Source organism: Fukomys damarensis, unplaced genomic scaffold (genome assembly GCF_012274545.1).
Source record: "Fukomys damarensis isolate Sample0158 unplaced genomic scaffold, DMR_v1.0_HiC HiC_scaffold_4, whole genome shotgun sequence".
Lineage (NCBI taxonomy): Eukaryota > Metazoa > Chordata > Mammalia > Rodentia > Bathyergidae > Fukomys > Fukomys damarensis.
The window spans coordinates 38535542-38541617 of record NW_022900916.1 but is presented as its reverse complement, the minus strand read 5'-3'; positions in this window follow the sequence as shown (position 1 = coordinate 38541617).

Below are 6076 nucleotides of genomic sequence, written 5' to 3'. Positions count from 1 at the left end.
CATCAGCCCGGGAACCCAGCATGTCCCAGTGCCAATCTTCTTGAAAAGCCCCATATGGGAACCTACAAATTCAATTTGTCTCGTCTAGGGGAAAAATGAGTTTTAAATATGTTGAATCAAAAGTGATTTTTTTATGTACCAGACATTAGTGATCCTGAATAACGCCTTGGGAGAAAAATTACCCTGAAAATGTTAAGTATTCAGGTTACCAAAGAGCTGAGAATTTAGCAGCTATCCAAGCACAGAAAGTCCACACTGGATGTCATGTGTCCCTGACTGGGTCCCTGGAGGGTGAGTCAGACAGAGCCCTGATTCCTGAGGGTTAGCCTTAGCAGTGTCTCTCAGGGACAGGGCCTGCCCACCTCCTGGAACCTGCAGCTTTGACATCCTCCTTCAGGCTTGGTTACCAAGGTCTGAAGAATGTTCCTGTGGAGCCAGCTTGACCAGGGGGTCTGGTAAAGAGGAGAAGAATCTTGCTTTCCACCAGTTTTCCAAGCCCAGCAGACAGTGCTGCTGCTGAAAAGCTATTTTGCAAGCTTTGGAGGGTATTTTTTTTCTTTCCCAAGAAAAGCTATGGGGAGGGGTTACCGTAAACTCCAGGCACTAGGCATCAGGAGGTCTGGGTTCTTTGGTAGCTGACTTGTGCCAAAGGTCTTAGATGAGTCCCTTCTCTCTGGTCCTTAATTGATAAAACTAGGAATTTGGATTTAAGTGACATCGTGGTCTTCCAATTCTCTGACACACATATATTTCTTTCTTTTTGCTCTTTTTTTCAAGTGTCTGTAGAGCATGATGAATAAGAGCATAGTCTTTCAGATCACTTTGCTTGGGTTTGAATCTCAGCTGTGCCACTTTCAAATCATGACCTTGAATAAGCAACTTAACCTCTTTGTGCTTCTATTTTCTCTTTTTTGGCATAAAATAGTATCTATCGCATAGCCTTGTGAAAGGGTGAGATGAATGGTTCCTAGCACATAGTTATTCTGCTGTTGTTGTTTGGTACCAGGGACTGAACTTGGGTCCTTGCACTTGCGAGGCAGGCAGCAGAACCACTGAGCTAAATCATTAGCCCCACATAGCTATTCTTTATTGAGAGACGACTGTGTACCAGGCTCTGAACTGAGCACAGAAATGATCTAGCTGGTGCACATCTATAGTCTCAGCTACTCAGGAAGCAGAGGCAGAAGGATCACTGGAGTCTGGAAGTTGAAGGTCAGCCTGAGCAGCATAGATCCTGTCAATGGAAAAACAAAAGAGCTGGGCGTGGCGGTGCACACCTGTAATCCTAGCACTTGGGAGAATGAGGTAGGAGGATCTCACCACAGGTTCAAGGCCAGCGAGGACTACATAGTGAGTTCAAGGCCAGCCTGAACTACAAAGTGGGACCTTGCCTCAAAAAACAAAACAAAACAACTGGAAATGATCCACAGTCGTATCCTTCCCTCTAGTATTTTATTGTCTTGTAGCAAAATGTTGACCAGAGGGCCGGGGATTTCGCTCAGTGGTGCCGCCACCTGCCTCGCTAGTGCAAAGACCCAAGTTCCATCCCTGGTACCAAAAAACAAACAAAAATGTTGACCAGAAACTGCCTCTCTGATGGTCACATGGAATCCCCAAAGGTGGAATGGTCCTGGCACCCTCTCCAGCATGGGGCTGTGTATGGAGAAAGTCCTGGGCATGGAGAAAGGGAAGAGGACCCAGAAGCACATGCCATCTGCCTGATGCCTGATACTTTTTCCTCCCCTATCTTCCCTGGCCTCTGTCTCTCTCTCTCTCTCTCTCTCTCTCTCTCTCTCTCTCTCTCTCTCTCCTTCCCAGTCATCTCCACTTTTTCACATTGCATCACACCGGCTCACAGCCCTGCTCCACTTGCCCTGTTTGGGGAGCTACGAGATTCCCTCAGTGCCTCCCTGCCCTCCTAAGACACTCTGGCCTCACTCTTCCTAGAACCCGACGCAGCCCTCATTTCCTTGGCCAGTGAAGGCACTGACTGCAGGAACATTCCGCTTTGTTTTCCCAGGGGTGAAGCTGGGGCTGGGGAAATGGCTCCGTTCCTATGCAGTCAGCAGGGAAGGTAATTGGGAATTATCTGGGTACTGGCACATACAGATGCAACCCCAGCCCTGAAGGGAGGACAAGCAGCTGCCATCTCAGGGGCCAGCTGCGGCTGGAGGGAGGAAGTGGGACGAAATGAGGCACTCACAGAACACACAGCCCAGAGGGGCTCTGGCAGCATCCTGAAGGCCTGGAGCTGCCCGGCCCAGGCTGACTGAGGGCTGCCTTTAGTAGACATGTTAGGGAGCTGGCAGGCCAAGTGTTTTCTCCCAAATGCACACTAGCTGCTTAAGGAATTCCCAAATCCCTTGCCAGAGGTCAGACTATGAAAAACACTTCTAGAGAAATCCTGAGGCGTCCCTTGCCACTATATTCATCCCTGGGCAGCCAGTGGGGGGAGGAGTGCAGATGGAAGCCCTGTGACCAATCCTAGCAGGTCCTGTGCATGGAAGAGGAGCTGGGGTAAAGATTCTTTTGCAGGGGGAGGGGTGGGGAATACTGGGGCCTGAGCCCAGGGCCTTGGAACTAAGCTACATTCCCTAACCCTTTTTTATTTTTCATTTTAAGACAAGATCTCACTAAGTTGCTAAGTTGCCCAGGCTGGATTTGAATTTACAATCGTCCAACCTGAGTCTTCCAGAGCACCGAGATTGTGGGCATGTGCCACCACACCCAGCTGGGGTAAAGATTCTTGGTTGGTAAGCATTTTTTAAGTCCCTACTATGTGCCAAGTGCCATGGTAGGCTCTGGAGGAAGAAAACCAGGTAGGAGTCCATGGTCTAGCAGGGAAACCACAGCACAAGGGAAAGAGGAGGCTCACATGAAACATCCTCTGCTACCCCTCATCTCTGCAGGCACCACAATCTTTTCACAGTATTGTTGGCTAATGAAGAGTTACTTCTGGGGTGATTGGTTTAGTGAGGAAAGTCTACAAATCCTTAAACCCTAATGTTTTGGGCATCCTGACAGACCTGGGAGGAGATAAGTTGGAAGGTGGGACCCTAAGAGTCACCTGCTACCCTGAGATCCAGATACTAAGATCACCAAGCCTCCTCGGAGGATGGGGTCTATGCTACCGCCAGGCAGTAACAGGAGCCAGGGGAAGGGACCCCATCCACAGTGGCAGCTTCATCCCTCCTCACATTCCTGAGCTTACTGCAGTTTGATACGGATCACTGTTTGCATTCATGTATGTGTAAGCTGCTGTTGAAAAAATATACCTTATGAGGCCAAACAAAACAAGAAGGATTTGTGTGTAGGGGGACAGAAGGACAAGATCTTTGTGACTCCCACTTTTCTTGACCTTGAGCCCCCAAGGGGCCGAGGTTCTGAAAAAAGGCAACTGTAGGACCATTTGAAATTAGCTCCAAGAGAGCCAAGTGTCTCCAGGACCTGGGCAGGAGAGGTTGTGGTCTCTGGGGCATGTTGGCAGGGGCTTGCAGCTGATTTAACCTCCATTTGTGCTGAGCACTTCCTGGCTGCTCAGTAAAGGCAGGTCCATCACCTTCTGCCCAGAGCAACTGGACAGGTAACCAGGCCACAGAGCTCATGCCCTCCGTGGGCTTCCAACTCCAGGAGGTGCTTGGCGGAGAGGACCAGGCTCTTCTACACGCATGAACTTGTGCTTCACCTGCCCTATGCTCCCACAGCCCGGCAGAGACCACCGCAGCTGCAGGGCCGAGCCAGGGAGCCTTCTAGCTCTGTCTTTCCACTCCCAGGGTGGCTGAAGGGGCAGGAAGTAAGCGAAGTCTGGGGGTCAGGACACTGTCTTGTCATGGCTTCCCCCACGGGGCTCCTAGAGGAGTGCAGCAGTGAGGGAGAGTTAACGGGCAGCCAAGCGCCTGATTGTGTATGGCCCTGTGCAAGCACAAACGTGTTCATCCTCCTGGGCCTCCATCCTCTCCCTGAAAACCTGTGTGATGCACTCCGTGGCTGCAGTCTATCCTAGATCAACCATTGTACAATCCCATAAGTACATGCATCAGGTAAGAGGACACACAGGCAAATCACCACCCAGCCACAGAGATCCGGCTGAGCCCAAGTGTCAATGTAACCAGTTTGAAAACCAAGTTTCGTTTCATACACCATCTCAGCTCAACCAGTAGTGTCTGTCTGGAGGGCTGGGTTGAGGGCTCTGGGAGCTGGGGGTACAGCCCAAAGGTAGAGCTCTTGCCCCGTACGTGGGAGGCCTTGGGTTGATCCCCAGCACCATAAAATCTAAAGCCATTTCAGGTGGAGACGGGTCCAGCAGGAGATGGAATGGTAAAGGACTAAAAGCTAGACTCTGCTGTTTACCAGCCATGTGATCTGGAGAAGTTACTCAGCCTCTCCCAGATAAGCTTTGGATGGGGGACTGGATTGCGGTGATGCCTGTCAAATTCTCCCATGGGGCCCGACCCAGGGTCAGCTCCTGAGGGATAAGCAGTGGGTACCCAGGACTAGATAGGGTGAGCAGCAGAGCAGGAGGAGAAATGCCCAGCACCAGGGTCTACATTATCTTCTTCTCCTCAGCTACCTGCCCAGCTTCCCCCGGAGAAGGGGAGCCAGAATCCGGTGAGAGAAGAACCCCATGCCGAATCTCCGTGAAACCCCGGAGCTTTTCTTTCCGTTACCGGACAAGCCCTGTGTCTCTGCTGCCTACCCTGTGCCGCTCTCTCCCAGAGCCCAGATGGGGCGGAGGAGGACCGGGTCTTCCACCACGATTTCTGTGTCTGTAGGCACGGCTGCGTCCCCATCCCCGCTGGCACTGAGCCACACGCCACCTCTCTGGGGCTAGGGAGAAAATTCAACCTGCTCGGCAATCCCTTTATTGTTGTTGATTTTATCTGTCGGCTCCCTCCCCACCCCAGCTTTATCTTTTCCTTCTTCCCCTGAATCAGCGATTGGAGCCCAGAAGATGCGTTCCGGGGCGCCCCCATCCGGCTGCCTCGGTGGCGGCCCCAAGCGGTCGGATCAGCCTCGCGCAGGGAGGACCGAGCTCCTGGGCCTCTTCCCGGCCAAAGGATGGCATGTCCACCCGCAGGCCCCCGCTCAAGGCCCTGGCGGGGTGGGGATGGGCGGCGGCGCCCGGAGGTCACCTCGGTCCTGTCGCTCTCTCTGCTCCGCCTCCTCACTGCTAGAACCCCGGCTCGCTGTACCTGGATGGATTGCTCTTTCGCAAGTGCTTTCCACTTAACTAATTTCATTCTCACTACCGTTCTATGAGTGGGTCCTATTATTATCCCACGTTATTATTATCGGCAGCCAAATCAAGCAGTGCTAATAAAATAACAATACAAGTATAGCAAACCGGTAATTTTTCAAGTGAGCATTAAGATTTGAAGGGAATATTTGAAAGGTTCCAGCCCACAAAAATATACACTAGGGTCTGAAAATCGAGGGATCATGATTCCTGCATTTGAACTGATTGCTGTCCTCTGTGAGAGGACAAATCTTTTGGATTTCACACAGATATGTCTCATGCAACATCGGAGATTTGGCTACATTAAAATTTGTCTGTCGTTTTTCTGGGATACATTTGTACTTTAAAAAAAAATGACCTTTTGTTTATCCGAAATTGAAAGTTAACTGGGTGCCTTTACTAAAGCTGGCAATCCTCATCCCGTGGAATCTGTGCTGCATCTCATCAGGCCAATGGCCTGAACTTGGGTTCCAGACATGGTGCAGAAGGGGCCTCCTCACCCTAGAAATGCCCTCTCCAGTACCACTACAGAAGTCCCAGCAGGGGGAAGCCCCAGGGAGCTGCGTTTCAGCTTTCTTCTGGACACACACCCAGGAGCTCCTCTCCTCCCTCCTCCCTCCTCCCTCAGTGCTCCCACCTGCTCCCAGGTTCCCAAGGCGCTGCCCACACCCCCGCCCCACAGCTGGATGCCTAGATGCTGTGTAGGAAGTGGTACAGGGGCCACATGGGACAACCTTTCCAGCTTAGACTTAGGCAAGACCTACACAGCGTGGGCTCTTCCCAAGGCTGCCTTTCTTGCCCCACCAAGGAGACAAGGGTCCTGAATGAAGTGTACATCTT